The sequence below is a fragment of the Triturus cristatus genome, chromosome 5_2 (genome assembly GCF_964204655.1).
Source record: "Triturus cristatus chromosome 5_2, aTriCri1.1, whole genome shotgun sequence".
NCBI classification, from domain to species: Eukaryota; Metazoa; Chordata; class Amphibia; order Caudata; family Salamandridae; genus Triturus; species Triturus cristatus.
Genome location: NC_140588.1, coordinates 612,976,417 through 612,993,532, shown reverse-complemented (window position 1 = coordinate 612,993,532; position 17,116 = coordinate 612,976,417).

Sequence of the window (17,116 nt, the reverse complement as noted above, 5' to 3'; positions counted from 1 at the left end):
CCAGTTGTGCGTGAAGTAGTCTGCATGGTTGAGGTGTGTGCTGCTTATGGCCCCAAGTCTAGGTTGCAGTCCGTATCATACACGGCGACTGGGCTCATTCTGTCCAGGCCATCAGTGGTGCTGCAGACACTCTCATAGTCTCACCAAGGCACATTGCCCAATTAGAGGAAGGATCCACGCAGCCCAATCAGAGAGGGTAAGAGGAGGAATGCTGAAGGGCAGTTGTAAGGGGGGCCTGGTTCATATTGCGGAGGGAGGGGCGCAACCCCAGTCCTCCACGAAGAGCTCACTGTAGGTATCCGTGAATCCCTCCCCGGACAGCTCAAAGCCCAATACAGCCTTTAATCCCACAGGCCATGAGACGCTCTCATCCTGGGGCTGTCCTCTGCAATTGGACAATGTCTCCACCACCCAGGGACACCTTGGCAAGACGCGGCAGTCCGCAAGAGTCTATGTGAGCAGAGGGTGATTCCCCTGGGCCCTCGGGGAGGCAGTGTAGTCCGCAGATTACTGCTGGCGTGCAAGGCTCTGTGCGGGAGTACTGTAATGTAGGCGGGGATGGGGGCACAGATTTGCTATGCAGGGGGAGTCCATAACCCTGCACTACAGAGAGGAGTACACCGTGGTCACTCAGGCTGCCCCCTCCTTTGGGCCAAAAAGCAATATGGGCCGGGTATCCGTAGGCCTCGAGTCAAACTCTTCTCGGAATTGACCGCAGGCAAAGATCGCAGCTGCTGCCTCCCTGGGGCTCTGCAGGAGATCACAGCAGTCTGATTGGTCCTCCTCAGGTTCTAGGCGGCCTCCTTAAGTCTTGGGCGGGCAGTGGGGCACACAGCATCCTGCCATTGCACAGGTTGCAGTGCACGTACTCCTAGGCAGGAATCTATGTCACAGGTTTTACTTCTCAGCCTTCTGCACTGCTGGGTCACTACCCTACAATCAAGAGGCAGGTGGTGCCACTGAGGTATGCAACACACATGAATGACCTGGAATACACGGTTGTGGTGGGTTTATGAAGGCAGTTACATGATCATTAACAGGCCCAGCGCGGAGCTCTGTTTTATGTATTCATCACAGCTGCCATCTTGGACATGCCCCCCACGAAGTTCTAAGTTTAAGTAATGATTTGTTATGTACCCCAAAATAGTCACCTAACCTTTCACCTACATTTTCCCTGCCATTATACAACATAACGATTTTGATATTGACCTTTTACCTAGTTAGGTACTGCATAAATGTTGTGTGGTTTTCCCCAAAAACTAGCCTCATTTATTATGCATGAGGATTCTCAGAGTCACAGTAGGATTACCATCTTCTGCATAATAACAATGTATAAGGGTCATCCCTTTCATCATCCTCGGCCGACATGACACAGCAAGGTGAAACCCCTGAGGGTTATTTTGGGTATAAGAACACCATATCTTTGCTGAGGCGGGCAGAGGAGAAAAGACTTCCATGCTGACACACTGACGCGAGACGCTGCGGATCCTGAATGCACACACTCCAGCACGCAGTGGTCTAAAATCCCTTGCGGGGTGTCCTTCTCGAGACCAAGAAGTGGTCCTTCGTTCTCTCACACCAAGTAATTGGGTTGGCATTATACTAGGGGGATTCTTGGCTATACACCTACATACATGCTAGGAACAGTTAGGTACATCTAGTTAGGGTTTACATCGTAGAGTACGCACTATTATTGTCATGCCTTTACATACCCGCATATATCTATTGTTTTAGCACTATGGTAGAAATCTACCATCCATTTTCTCTTTTGGCGCTCATAATCATCAATATCTGTTGATGTCTTATGGTTGTTGCAGCACACATATTTTACACTAGAATGACGCTGGTTCAATAAATGCTTATTGAAACCATCGTTTATTCTGTGTATCTTTCTGAGACAAAGTGAGCACTATTGACTGAGCAACAAGTAATGTACTGTTTCCACGATCCCTGAGGGGCCAGGGTTGTCATGTTGGATAGTTGTCAGAAACTATTCTCTCCTTGGTAAGAGGTGTTCATAGTGGCACTGTGAGCTAGCTGGTATACAGGCGAGCATATCCGGTGGGGGTGTCTGAAATCAGTCTGGACACCAGTCCCACAGTTTATGTTGTCTTAACGTGCAGGTTCTATATAGATTTATAGGAACTAAACGACAGTTAATAGGAAAACATAAGCTGCTATGTCAAATTTTATTACCTAGTCATAGGTCTGTCTATTGTGCTTTGCAATTGAAATCATGAACTTATCATGAGACAGAATGACTATAGTCCTCCTTTGGCAGTTACAGAATCAGCAGCCTGACTAAAGAATTTGTAGCCAAACATCTGGTTGAGAATTGCTGTGAAGTTGATAAAGCAGCTACAGAGAGGCAGCCTGTCAAAAATATATATCCCAACATCTGGTCGAGAATTGCTGCGTGGGTGATAAATTGAGGATCATGTCTGCTAATGCCCAATAGCTTTGCTTGTGCAGGATGTTTCAGACATGATACAGGTAGTACTTGCTTCAAATTATATTTTTAGCAACCTTGGCATCCTGATACTTGATTGGAAAAGCTGGAACGTGAAGTGATAGGCCACTACACAATTCCATTTTGGTTTAGGAACCCAATGCTTTTTTTGAAAGTTAGAGTGGTCTGCTTATTTAAAGGTGGCACAGAGGTGTTGCCTTTCTCTGCAGGGTATATCATCTCACACAATACGTCAGCGTGTATGCTGCAAGAGTTTGCAAGTAGAAATGGTTGTTAACTAAGTCATGGTTCTTGCCTGTTAGACCTGTCAGCATTAGAGTGGTCTTCCCCTCATGTTTTCTGAAATTAATTTATGTTGGTTTTAGGACTCTGTGCAGTTTACCACTGCTAAACAGTGCTGAAGTGCTTGTGTTCACTCCTTAAAGCATGGTAAAATCGCCCAACACCTGACTGGCACATTTAATTTACTAATAAGTTCCTAGTAAAGTGGTACAACATATACCCAGGGCATGACAATTAAATGCTCCCATTGGACCTGCAGCACTTTTTGTGCCACCTACTTAAGTAGCCTTTTAAAAAAATGCCTCATACCTGCCATAGCAGCCTGTGTGAAATTTAACCTGCCAGTTCAACCTGGCAGGGTGTATTTATTTAAAGAATGGGACATATACTTTTGAGTTTTACATGACCTGGTACTGAAAAACTCCTAAATTAGTTTTCATTACTGTGAGGCCTTCTTCTCCCATAGGAGTACGTTGGATTGCCTTATTACATTTAATAAGTGATAACTTTTGTTTAGGAACAGGTAGGAAAGACATGTTTGGTGTCTAAATAATTGTAATTTAAAATCCTCTTTAATGGTAAAGTAGAATTTTAAGAAGCACCAATGAGGAAAAACTACCTGCCAAGATAATTCAAGAAGGCCCTGTAAAGGGTCCGGGGATGGGTGACCACACACCGTAGGCAGACCAGGACAAACTTCAAATAAACAGCAATGTCTTTGAATCACACTCAACTTTATTGATTTTCTAGTGTGATCAAGATTATTTAATTGAATTAGTAAAATAAAATTTCAGGATTCACGAGAATATAATAACTCAGTCCCACACATCTCATTCATTGACATCATCATTTTGACCACAACATATAATATACAAATTTAGTTCACATAGATAAAAACACATTAGGATCGTAGGGCTGCCATAGGGTGATTAAATAGCAGTTTGGTAGTTGACATCCACAAGATGTGGGTAGTGACGTTTCAGCTACCCAGTGATCTGGCATTTTTTAGATATTTAATCACCCTATGGCAGCCCTACGATCCTAATGTGTTTTTATCTATGTGAACTAAATTTGTATATTATATGTTGTGGTCAAAATGATGATGTCAATGTGGAATGTGTGTCAGTATGATTGTGGTTTGTGAATGAGATGTGTGGGACTGAGTTATTATATTCTCGTGGACATACGCCACTTGTTATTGTTATGTTAAATCGTGACTCAGCAACTTGGAAACAGTTTAACATTCATATTCATCAATTGAGCTTTGTATCAAAATTTTAACAGCATTTTACTGAAAGGAATATTTTAAATATATTAAGTTGTCATTGTTTATACAAATAATGAAAGCCCAGAATATATGACTCCCTGCTTGCTTTCGTAGTATGGGAACGGTTGCTGGTGCATTCATTAACAAAAGACACCAATTCAAAATGGCGTATTAATTGAGAGATGAAAAGCGGGCAATCAAATGAAGCAACGTCAGTCCTCATATAGGTGTTTCATTGCACCATATGTGCAAAGCGGCATTATGCACTATTTGAGTGTAGGTACATCAAAGACACAATTTCCAATCTGTTTAAGTTACAATGCATTTTGAAATAGTGATGCTAGCGCACAACAGATTAAAAACAAAACAAAAAAACAAGCAGTTTTGGCAAATTTAATTAATGGTACCTGGTGTGCATTTAAGTTTGTACAATGTGCTGGCCTGAAGCTAGGGGCCTATTTGCACCCTCAAAAACCACATAAATAAATACACAGTGCAACAATCAGCCTGGTTGACTTCTAAACGTGATTGTGCTGATTATAAAAGAATTCCAATTATTTACCACTCGAAATCTATAAAAATGCAATTTTTGGTTAACCCCTTCGATGCTCATGACGGAACGGTTCCGTCATGAGCATCGGTTGGGCTGTGCTCATGACGGAACCGTTCCGTCATGAGGACAGCCCCCGGGGGAAGCGCTGGCGCTCCCCCCCTTGTGCAGCGATCTTCACCCCCTTTACGGGGGTGGCAGCGGAAGAGCTTCCGCTGCCACCCCCGAGCCCCCCCGAGCCCCCCCACGCTTTCTGATGACGTCAGCGCGCACAGCGCGCGCCGGCGTCATCAGGAAGCGTTGGACGCGCTGGAATCCATTTCTTCCAGCGCGTCCAAGGGAGCAGAGGTAGGTGTTTGTAGTCCGGTGGGGGCCGAGGCGGTGAAATCTGTAGTATTGAGGCATCGGGGGAGAGGAAAGAGTATTTCCTCTCCCCCGATGTCTCAATACAGGGCATTCCTGCTCCACGATCGCGCACAGCGTCGCGATCGTGGAGTAGGGATGCCCCACTAGACACCAGGGATTTGGTATTTCGAATTTGGGAAGCGACCCCTTGGGCAAGGGTCGCTTCCTTGGGGATAAAAATTTGGCGAAGTCTTTTCTGCCCCCCCTGGGGGCAGCTCGGTCTGCTTTCTGCGCGTTTCTGCCCCCAGGGGGGGCAGAAAAGCCCACTAGACACCAGGGATGTCGTTTTTACTATGTAGGAAGCGACCCCTTAGGCAAGGGTCGCTTCCTTGGGGGCAAAAATTTTAAAAGTCTTTTCTGCCCCCCCTGGGGGCAGATCGGTCCGCTTTCTGTGCGTTTCTGCCCCCAGGGGGGGCAGAAAAGCCCACTAGACACCAGGGATGTCGTTTTTACTATGTAGGAAGCGACCCCTTAGGCAAGGGTCGCTTCCTTGGGGGGCCCAATAATTTGAAGACTTTTCTGCCCCCCCTGGGGGCAGATCGGTCTTCTTTCTGCCCGTTTCTGCCCCTAGGGGGGGCAGAAAAGCCCACTAGACACCAGGGATGTCTATTTCGTTATGTAGGAAGCGACCCCTTGGGCAAGGGTCGCTTCCTAGGGTGGTAAAGTGATTAGAAGACTTTTCTGCCCCCCCTGGGGGCAGATCGGTCGTCTTTCTGCCCGTTTCTGCCCCCAGGGGGGGCAGAAAAGCCTACTAGACACCAGGGATGTCTTTTTCTTTATGTAGGAAGCGACCCCTTGGGCAAGGGTCGCTTCCTTTGCGGCCTAATTATTTAGAATACTTTTCTGCCCCCCCTGGGGGCAGATTGGTCGTCTTTCTGTCCGTTTCTGCTCCTAGGGGGGGGGGGGCAGAAAAGCCCACTAGACACCAGGGATATAAATATTATTGTAGGAAGCGACCCCTTGGGCAAGGGTCGCTTCCTTGGGCCCCTAAATGTTTTGAAGACTTTTCTGCCCCCTCTGTGGGCAGATCGGTTTTATTTTTTTGCCGTTTCTGCTCCCATTGGGGGCAGAAAAGCCCACTAGACACCAGGGAATTAGTTCAATTAGAAATAGAAGTGACCCCTCGCTTCCAGGGTGCAATTTGTTATATGTATTTGGCTCACCTGCCCCGGGACTGAATAGCCTTTTTTTTCCTGCTGTTTTCTGCCTGACCTGGCACACAAACCGATTGACCATTTGGGTAGTGACATGGCATGTTATAATGTTTATTGTTATATTTTTTGTGATTTCCAATTGTAATGTTTTTTTTGTTTACTTTTTTGTTCTAGGTGAAGGCTTTTCTTCTGTTCACGGTGACGTTTTGGTTCTGGTGGTTTTGCTGTTTGTGTAGTTTGGTAAGAGACTGTTTTTTTGTACAATGCAAATGTGTTTGATTTCTCTGCCTGTTTTTTTTTGCAAATGGTGTAATAATAGCAGTATGTTTGGTTTTTGAGTTTCAAAAACTTTTTGCATTGGTGCACGATGTGTATTTTGTTGTCTTGTGAGTAATTTGTTTTTTTTTCTTCTTTCTAGTTTGATATCGTTGGTCTTTGCTGTGTCACTGCAGAGTTTGTTTCTGGTGAGTGCAGCTGTCTCTTTTGATTTTGGATTGTATAGTTTTTGAGTACATTGATCTTATTGATATAAGGTACACATTTCTTTACTTACTTGGTTTGCACATTGTTGGTTGTTGTTGACTTGTTTGTGCAGTCTTCTATCTTAGTAGGTATAATGGCTAGCCGCAGGATGACTGCTCAGCAGGTTGTTGGTTTGCTGTTTGAGTCTTCCTCTGATATTGGGTCAGAGACTGACTCTGCTTCTGAGGGAGAGGGGGCAGGGGACGATTCTGGCAGTGAGTTTTCTCTCCGTATGGGGTCATCGGATGATGAAGATACTCTTAGTGCGGATGAAGTGCCTGTGTTAGAGGAGGAGACTGATGTGCCGATAGTGCGGCAAGAGGCATCTGGGCTGCAGCCTGCGGCTGCAAGGCTTCCCGTTGGTGTAGTGCGGCAAGAGACATCTGGGCTGCAGGCTGGGACTGCAAGGCTTCCCGTTGGTGTAGTGCGGCAAGAGGCATCTGGGCTGCAGGCTGGGGCTGCAAGCCTTTCCGTTGGTGTAGTGCGGCAAGAGACATCTGGGCTGCAGGCTGGGGCTGCAAGTCTTCCCGTTGAAACTGATGACCTCTGGGTTGCCCCTGGCATGGTGCTGCCGGAATTTCCTGAGTTTACTGGTGTTCCAGGGTCTAGAGTGAATACCGAGAACTTTTTGCCTGTAAATTTTTTTCAGTTGTTTATGGACGATGTGTTTTTGGCAGAGATTGTTGAGCAGACTAATTTGTATGCCGAACAGTTTTTGAGGGACAACAGTGCCAGTCTTAAGCCACACTCTAGAGCTACCCGGTGGACTCCCACAAATGTTGAAGAGATGAAGAAGTTCTTGGCTTTAACTTTTTTGATGGGCTTGCTAAGGAAGCCATCATTGGCTTCATATTGGTCTAGCAGTCCCTTGATGGCAACGTCTATTTTTCCGGCAGTCATGACTCGTGACAGGTATTTGCTTCTGCTTCGGATGATGCACTTTGTAGATAATGGTTTAGCGTTGCCACGAGATCACCCTGATTGTGACCGTCTTTTTAAGATTAGGCCTGTCCTTGATCACTTTGTTGATCGATTTTCTGAGATTTATGCCCCTGGTAGAGAAATTGCAGTGGATGAGTCTTTGGTGTTGTTCAAGGGCCGCTTGGTTTTTAGGCAATACATTCCTAGTAAGAGGGCACGCTATGGAATAAAGCTGTATATGCTGTGTGACAGTAGGACTGGATATGTCTCTAATTTCAGGGTGTACACCGGTAAGGAATCTAGGTTTAACCTCCCTGGTTGTCCGTCCACTTTTGGAGTGACTGAGAAAATTGTTTGGGAACTTGGTAGAGGATTTTTTAACAAAGGCCACCATTTATATGTAGATAACTTCTACACTGGTGTACGGTTGTTCAGGGAATTGGCCAAAGTGGACACTTTTGCTTGTGGCACAGTCCGCTGTAACCGTAAAGGTTTTCCGAAAGAACTTGTTTGTCAAAAGCTTGTGCGGGGACAGTGCAGTGCGTTGCGTTGCCAGGAGCTTCTTGCTGTGAAGTTTACAGACAGGAGAGATGTCTACATGCTGACTTCCATCCATGATGAAAGCACTGCACCTGTGACTGTTTGGGGTCAGGTCGCTGAAGCGCGCAAACCTGTATGTGTTTTAGACTATAATAGGTACATGGGTGGTGTTGACAGAGTAGATCAGAGGTTGGAACCTTACACTGCTCTTCGTAAGGCTTACATTTGGTACAAGAAGTTGGCTATCCATCTTTTCCACTTGGCAATGTTTAATGCTTTTGTTGTGTTCCAGGATTCTTGCCCTGAGTCAAAGATGACTTTTGCTAAGTTTCAGGAGTCTGTAATAGGCAGCCTTGTTGTAGTGGAACAGGCAAGTGTTCCTAGAGTTGGACTGGTGGAGGATGTTGCTAGATTGAAAGAACGCCACTTTCCAGATCACATTCCTCCCACACCCGCAAAAGATTTTCCCAGTAGGAGATGTAGAGTCTGTTGGCGAAGAGGTTTGCGGAAGGAGAGTCGTATGTACTGCCCCGATTGTCCCTCTCATCCTGCACTGTGTCTCTCTGCTTGTTTCCGAGCATACCACACGCGTAAAAACTTCTGGGAAGATTCATGAGTGGTAAAGTGAACTGCCTGGTCTGTATTCTTTGGAAAATATGATTCTGTTTCAAGGTTGGTGTTAGTGCAATGTATTTAGTTGCTGATTTTCTGTTAGAAGATTTGTATCTATTTGCAATTTGTTTGTGTTTTTATTTTTTTCTAAAAAAATCCAAAATGTGATGGCGGTGTGTGTAGGCTTGCGCTTGGCTGTTGGTGTGTGTGGACTGGCACTTGGTTGGTGGTGTGCGTGGAATGGTGCTTGGCTGACGGTGTGCGTGGACTGGCGGTGTGCATGGACTGGCGGTGTGCGTGGACTGGTGCGTGGCTGGTGGTGTGCGTGGAATGGTGCTTGGCTGGTGGTGTGCGTGGACTGGTGCGTGGCTGGTGGTGTGCGTGGAATGGTGCTTGGCTGGCGGTGTGCGTGGAATGGTGCTTGGCTGGTGGTGTGCGTGGAATGGTGCTTGGCTGGCGGTGTGCGTGGACTGGTACTTGGCTGGCGGTGTGTGTGGACTGGTGGTGTGTGCGGACTGGTGTTTGGCTGGTGGTGTCCGTGGACTGGAGCTTGGCTGGTGGTGTCCGTGGACTGGAGCTTGTCTGGTGGTGTGTGTGGACTGGAGCTTGGCTGGCGGTGTGCGTGGAATGGTGCTTGTCTGGTGGTGTCCGTGGACTGGAGCTTGGCTGGCGGTGTAGGTGGATTGGCGATTGGCTGCCGGTGTGCCTGGACTGGCGATTGGATGGCGGTGTGCCTGGACTGGCACTTGGCTAGCGGTGTGCGTGGACTGGTGTTTGGCTAGCGGTGTGTGTCGACTGGTGCTTGGCTGGCTGTGTGTGAGTAGTGACTTTCTGCTGGTCACTACACACACTGCTAGCTGAGTGCCACTCCACGCAATCCTTCAGCCTGTGTAGTTGCTGTGTCTGGATTGTGGGCGTGTGAAAGTGATGGGCCCTTGAATGGCGCTGTGTGCTGGTGTGAGTTTTGTTATGTGATGGGCCCGCGGCTGGCGGTGTGAATGGTTTTGTATGTCTCACACGTATGAAAGGTGTATGAATGGCCTGTAAAGAGGTTGGTGCCTTGTCGTGGCTTTACAGCTCACGAGCTGTGAGTCAATGGTTCAGTTTCTTGCCCTTTCAATTATTACCAGTGCATTTCATGTTTTGTGAAATCACTTGGTAATACAATTTTATCTACTGAACCATCACTCACCCTCGTGCCAAATCCAACCAGTATGTGTGTGTGCTTGCGGGTTAGATGACTGTGCAGTAATATTTGTCTTTCTGAAGCAGGGTGTACCTTGTCCCTTTTTGGTGATTTTTGTACTGTGTTGCTTTTGTACCTGGTGGTGCGAATGGTCTTGTTTGTATCACGTATGAAAGGTGTGTGAATGGCCTGTAAAGCGGTTGGTGCCTTGACGTGGCTTTACAGCTCACGAGCTGCAAGTCATTGGTTTGGTTTTTTGTGAATTTAATTATTGACAGTGCATTTCATTTTTGTGAAATCTCTTGTTAATAAAATTTAATACACTGAACCATGACTTGCCCTCGTGCCAAATCCAACCAGTATGTGTGTGTGTTTGAGGAATAGATGGTTGTGCAGGAATCTTTGTCTTTTGTTTCTCTGCCAAGGTACACTTTCCATGTAAGAATAACCCACCAACTGTAGATATTGTCGAAAACCCTTGGGAGTTCATGGTGATGTCTCTCTAGTGATTTGAAAAATATTTTTTATCCCCATTGTCCTGTAAACCTCAAATTGTCTGCCACATTTTCTTTGCAGTATTATTCCTAAATTCTCACGCTGTAGTAACAATAGGTAATCTGGTTTTGCAAGGGGGGTTACTTTGGTTTTTTGCCCAGGGCTCGGCGGCCATCTAGGGAAACCTTTCCAACCCACGCATTTCTGAAAACTAGACACCCGGCGGCTTCCAGGGAGGTATGGCTTGCGTGGATCCCCCAACGTTTCCTTACCCAGAATCCCCTGCAATCCTCATTTTTTGCCCAAAAAATCACTTTTTTCACACATTTTGGGGTGGGAAAGTAGTGGCATCACCGGGCTCACACAAATTTACCACCACCCAGCGTTCCCCCAGGTCTCCCGGTAAAAATGGTGCCTCACTTGTGTGGGAGGCCCAAGTACCCGCGGCAGGCAAGGGCCCCAAACGTAGTGAGGCGACATCAAGATGGCCTATCGCCAAACCACCTGGTTTTGCAAGGGGGGTCACTTTGGTTTTTGGCCCGGTGCGCGGCGGCCATCTAGGGAAACCTACCAAACCCAGGCATTTTTGAAAACTAGACACCCGGCGGCTTCCAGGGAGGTATGGCTTGCGTGGATCCCCCAACGTTTCCTTACCCAGAATCCCCTGCAAACCTCAAATTTTGCTCAAAAAATCACTTTTTTCACACATTTTGGGGTGGGAAAGTAGTGGCATCACCGGGCTCACACAAATTTACCACCACCCAGCGTTCCCCCAGGTCTCCCGGTAAAAATGGTGCCTCACTTGTGTGGGAGGCCCAAGTACCCGCGGCAGGCAAGGGCCCCAAACGTAGTGAGGCGACATCAAGATGGCCTATCGCCAAACCACCTGGTTTTGCAAGGGGGGTCACTTTGGTTTTTGGCCCGGTGCGCGGCGGCCATCTAGGGAAACCTACCGAACCCAGGCATTTTTGAAAACTAGACACCCGGCGGCTTCCAGGGAGGTATGGCTTGCGTGGATCCCCCAACGTTTCCTTACCCAGAATCCCCTGCAAACCTCAAATTTTGCTCAAAAAATCACTTTTTTCACACATTTTGGGGTGGGAAAGTAGTGGCATCACCGGGCTCACACAAATTTACCACCACCCAGCGTTCCCCCAGGTCTCCCGGTAAAAATGGTGCCTCACTTGTGTGGGAGGCCCAAGTACCCGCGGCAGGCAAGGGCCCCAAACGTAGTGAGGCGACATCAAGATGGCCTATCGCCAAACCACCTGGTTTTGCAAGGGGGGTCACTTTGGTTTTTGGCCCGGTGCGCGGCGGCCATCTAGGGAAACCTACCAAACCCAGGCATTTTTGAAAACTAGATACCCGGCGGCTTCCAGGGAGGTATGGCTTGCGTGGATCCCCCAACGGTTCCTTACCCAGAATCCCCTGCAAACCTCAAATTTTGCTCAAAAAATCACTTTTTTCACACATTTTGGGGTGGGAAAGTAGTGGCATCACCGGGCTCACACAAATTTACCACCACCCAGCGTTCCCCCAGGTCTCCCGGTAAAAATGGTGCCTCACTTGTGTGGGAGGCCCAAGTACCCGCGGCAGGCAAGGGCCCCAAACGTAGTGAGGCGACATCAAGATGGCCTATCGCCAAACCACCTGGTTTTGCAAGGGGGGTCACTTTGGTTTTTGGCCCGGTGCGCGGCGGCCATCTAGGGAAACCTACCAAACCCAGGCATTTTTGAAAACTAGACACCCGGCGACTTCCAGGGAGGTATGGCTTGCGTGGATCCCCCAACGTTTCCTTACCCAGAATCCCCTGCAAACCTCAAATTTTGCTCAAAAAATCACTTTTTTCACACATTTTGGGGTGGGAAAGTAGTGGCATCACCGGGCTCACACAAATTTACCACCACCCAGCGTTCCCCCAGGTCTCCCGGTAAAAATGGTGCCTCACTTGTGTGGGAGGCCCAAGTACCCGCGACAGGCAAGGGCCCCAAACGTAGTGAGGCGACATCAAGATGGCCTATCGCCAAACCACCTGGTTTTGCAAGGGGGGTCACTTTGGTTTTTGGCCCGGTGCGCGGCGGCCATCTAGGGAAACCTACCAAACCCAGGCATTTTTGAAAACTAGACACCCGGCGGCTTCCAGGGAGGTATGGCTTGCGTGGATCCCCCAACGTTTCCTTACCCAGAATCCCCTGCAAACCTCAAATTTTGCTCAAAAAATCACTTTTTTCACACATTTTGGGGTGGGAAAGTAGTGGCATCACCGGGCTCACACAAATTTACCACCACCCAGCGTTCCCCCAGGTCTCCCGGTAAAAATGGTGCCTCACTTGTGTGGGAGGCCCAAGTACCCGCGGCAGGCAAGGGCCCCAAACGTAGTGAGGCGACATCAAGATGGCCTATCGCCAAACCACCTGGTTTTGCAAGGGGGTCACTTTGGGTTTTGGCCCGGTGCGCGGCGGCCATCTAGGGAAACCTAGCAAACCCAGGCATTTTTGAAAACTAGACACCCGGCGGCTTCCAGGGAGGTATGGCTTGCGTGGATCCCCCAACGTTTCCTTACCCAGAATCCCCTACAAACCTCAAATTTTGCTCAAAAAATCACTTTTTTCACACATTTTGGGGTGGGAAAGTAGTGGCATCACCGGGCTCACACAAATTTACCACCACCCAGCGTTCCCCCAGGTCTCCCGGTAAAAATGGTGCCTCACTTGTGTGGGAGGCCCAAGTACCCGCGGCAGGCAAGGGCCCCAAACGTAGTGAGGCGACATCAAGATGGCCTATCGCCAAACCACCTGGTTTTGCAAGGGGGGTCACTTTGGTTTTTGGCCCGGTGCGCGGCGGCCATCTAGGGAAACCTACCAAACCCAGGCATTTTTGAAAACTAGACACCCGGCGGCTTCCAGGGAGGTATGGCTTGCGTGGATCCCCCAACGTTTCCTTACCCAGAATCCCCTGCAAACCTCAAATTATGCTCAAAAAATCACTTTTTTCACACATTTTGGGGTGGGAAAGTAGTGGCATCACCGGGCTCACACAAATTTACCACCACCCAGCGTTCCCCCAGGTCTCCCGGTAAAAATGGTGCCTCACTTGTGTGGGAGGCCCAAGTACCCGCGGCAGTCAAGGGCCCCAAACGTAGTGAGGCGACATCAAGATGGCCTATCGCCAAACCACCTGGTTTTGCAAGGGGGGTCACTTTGGTTTTTGGCCCGGTGCGCGGCGGCCATCTAGGGAAACCTAGCAAACCCAGGCATTTTTGAAAACTAGACACCCGGCGGCTTCCAGGGAGGTATGGCTTGCGTGGATCCCCCAACGTTTCCTTACCCAGAATCCCCTGCACACCTCAAATTTTGCTCAAAAAATCACTTTTTTCACACATTTTGGGGTGGGAAAGTAGTGGCATCACCGGGCTCACACAAATTTACCACCACCCAGCGTTCCCCCAGGTCTCCCGGTAAAAATGGTGCCTCACTTGTGTGGGAGGCCCAAGTACCCGCGGCAGGCAAGGGCCCCAAACGTAGTGAGGCGACATCAAGATGGCCTATCGCCAAACCACCTGGTTTTGCAAGGGGGGTCACTTTGGTTTTTGGCCTGGTGCGCGGCGGCCATCTAGGGAAACCTAGCAAACCCAGGCATTTTTGAAAACTAGACACCCGGCGGCTTCCAGGGAGGTATGGCTTGCGTGGATCCCCCAACGTTTCCTTACCCAGAATCCCCTGCAAACCTCAAATTTTGCTCAAAAAATCACTTTTTTCACACATTTTGGGGTGGGAAAGTAGTGGCATCACCGGGCTCACACAAATTTACCACCACCCAGCGTTCCCCCAGGTCTCCCGGTAAAAATGGTGCCTCACTTGTGTGGGAGGCCCAAGTACCCGCGGCAGGCAAGGGCCCCAAACGTAGTGAGGCGACATCAAGATGGCCTATCGCCAAACCACCTGGTTTTGCAAGGGGGGTCACTTTGGTTTTTGGCCCGGTGCGTGGCGGCCATCTAGGGAAACCTAGCAAACCCAGGCATTTTTGAAAACTAGACACCTGGCGGCTTCCAGGGAGGTATGGCTTGCGTGGATCCCCCAAAGTTTCCTTACCCAGAATCCCCTGCAAACCTCAAATTTTGCTCAAAAAATCACTTTTTTCACACATTTTGGGGTGGGAAAGTAGTGGCATCACCGGGCTCACACAAATTTACCACCACCCAGCGTTCCCCCAGGTCTCCCGGTAAAAATGGTGCCTCACTTGTGTGGGAGGCCCAAGTACGCGCGGCAGGCAAGGACAACAAACGTAGTGAGGCGACATTTGGGATAGGCAATGTTGATGTTGCCTCACTACGTTTGTTGTCCTTGCCTGCCGCGGGTACTTGGGCCTCCCACACAAGTGAGGCACCATTTTTACCGGGAGACCTGGGGGAACGCTGGGTGGTGGTAAATTTGTGTGAGCCCGGTGATGCCACTACTTTCCCACCCCAAAATGTGTGAAAAAAGTGATTTTTTGAGCAAAATTTGAGGTTTGCAGGGGATTCTGGGTAAGGAAACGTTGGGGGATCCACGCAAGCCATACCTCCCTGGAAGCCGCCGGGTGTCTAGTTTTCAAAAATGCCTGGGTTTGCTAGGTTTCCCTAGATGGCCGCCGCGCACCGGGCCAAAAACCAAAGTGACCCCCCTTGCAAAACCAGGTGGTTTGGCGATAGGCCATCTTGATGTCGCCTCACTACGTTTGGGGCCCTTGCCTGCCGCGGGTACTTGGGCCTCCCACACAAGTGAGGCACCATTTTTACCGGGAGACCTGGGGGAACGCTGGGTGGTGGTAAATTTGTGTGAGCCCGGTGATGCTACTACTTTCCCACCCCAAAATGTGTGAAAAAAGTGATTTTTTGAGCAAAATTTGAGGTTTGCAGGGGATTCTGGGTAAGGAAACGTTGGGGGATCCACGCAAGCCATACCTCCCTGGAAGCCGCCGGGTGTCTAGTTTTCAAAAATGCCTGGGTTCGGTAGGTTTCCCTAGATGGCCGCCGCGCACCGGGCCAAAAACCAAAGTGACCCCCCTTGCAAAACCAGGTGGTTTGGCGATAGGCCATCTTGATGTCGCCTCACTACGTTTGGGGCCCTTGCCTGCCGCGGGTACTTGGGCCTCCCACACAAGTGAGGCACCATTTTTACCGGGAGACCTGGGGGAACGCTGGGTGGTGGTAAATTTGTGTGAGCCCGGTGATGCCACTACTTTCCCACCCCAAAATGTGTGAAAAAAGTGATTTTTTGAGCAAAATTTGAGGTTTGCAGGGGATTCTGGGTAAGGAAACGTTGGGGGATCCACGCAAGCCATACCTCCCTGGAAGCCGCCGGGTGTCTAGTTTTCAAAAATGCCTGGGTTTGGTAGGTTTCCCTAGATGGCCGCCGCGCACCGGGCCAAAAACCAAAGTGACCCCCCTTGCAAAACCAGGTGGTTTGGCGATAGGCCATCTTGATGTCGCCTCACTACGTTTGGGGCCCTTGCCTGCCGCGGGTACTTGGGCCTCCCACACAAGTGAGGCACCATTTTTACCGGGAGACCTGGGGGAACGCTGGGTGGTGGTAAATTTGTGTGAGCCCGGTGATGCCACTACTTTCCCACCCCAAAATGTGTGAAAAAAGTGATTTTTTGAGCAAAAATTGAGGTTTGCAGGGGATTCTGGGTAAGGAAACGTTGGGGGATCCACGCAAGCCATACCTCCCTGGAAGCCGCCGGGTGTCTAGTTTTCAAAAATGCCTGGGTTTGGTAGGTTTCCCTAGATGGCCGCCGCGCACCGGGCCAAAAACCAAAGTGACCCCCCTTGCAAAACCAGGTGGTTTGGCGATAGGCCATCTTGATGTCGCCTCACTACGTTTGGGGCCCTTGCCTGCCGCGGGTACTTGGGCCTCCCACACAAGTGAGGCACCATTTTTACTGGGAGACCTGGGGGAACGCTGGGTGGTGGTAAATTTGTGTGAGCCCGGTGATGCCACTACTTTCCCACCCCAAAATGTGTGAAAAAAGTGATTTTTTGAGCAAAAAATGAGGTTTGCAGGGGATTCTGGGTAAGGAAACGTTGGGGGATCCACGCAAGCCATACCTCCCTGGAAGCCGCCGGGTGTCTAGTTTTCAAAAATGCCTGGGTTTGGTGGTTTCCCTAGATGGCCGCCGCGCACCGGGCCAAAAACCAAAGTGACCCCCCTTGCAAAACCAGGTGGTTTGGCGATAGGCCATCTTGATGTCGCCTCACTACGTTTGGGGCCCTTGCCTGCCGCGGGTACTTGGGCCTCCCACACAAGTGAGGCACCATTTTTACCGGGAGACCTGGGGGAACGCTGGGTGGTGGTAAATTTGTGTGAGCCCGGTGATGCCACTACTTTCCCACCCCAAAATGTGTGAAAAAAGTGATTTTTTGAGCAAAATTTGAGGTTTGCAGGGGATTCTGGGTAAGGAAACGTTGGGGGATTCACGCAAGCCATACCTCCCTGGAAGCCGCCGGGTGCCTAGTTTTCAAAAATGCCTGGGTTTGCTAGGTTTCCCTAGGTGCCGGCAGGGCTAGGGTACAAAATCTACAGCTAGTCACTTTGCCAAAAAAAGGGTCATTTTTCACTCCAAAACCACGTTGCGTTTTGCGCCGTTTCCTGTCGCGGGCACTAGGCCAACCCGCACACGTGAGGTACCATTTTTCTCGTAGGACTTAGGGGAACGCGGGGTGGGTGGAAAT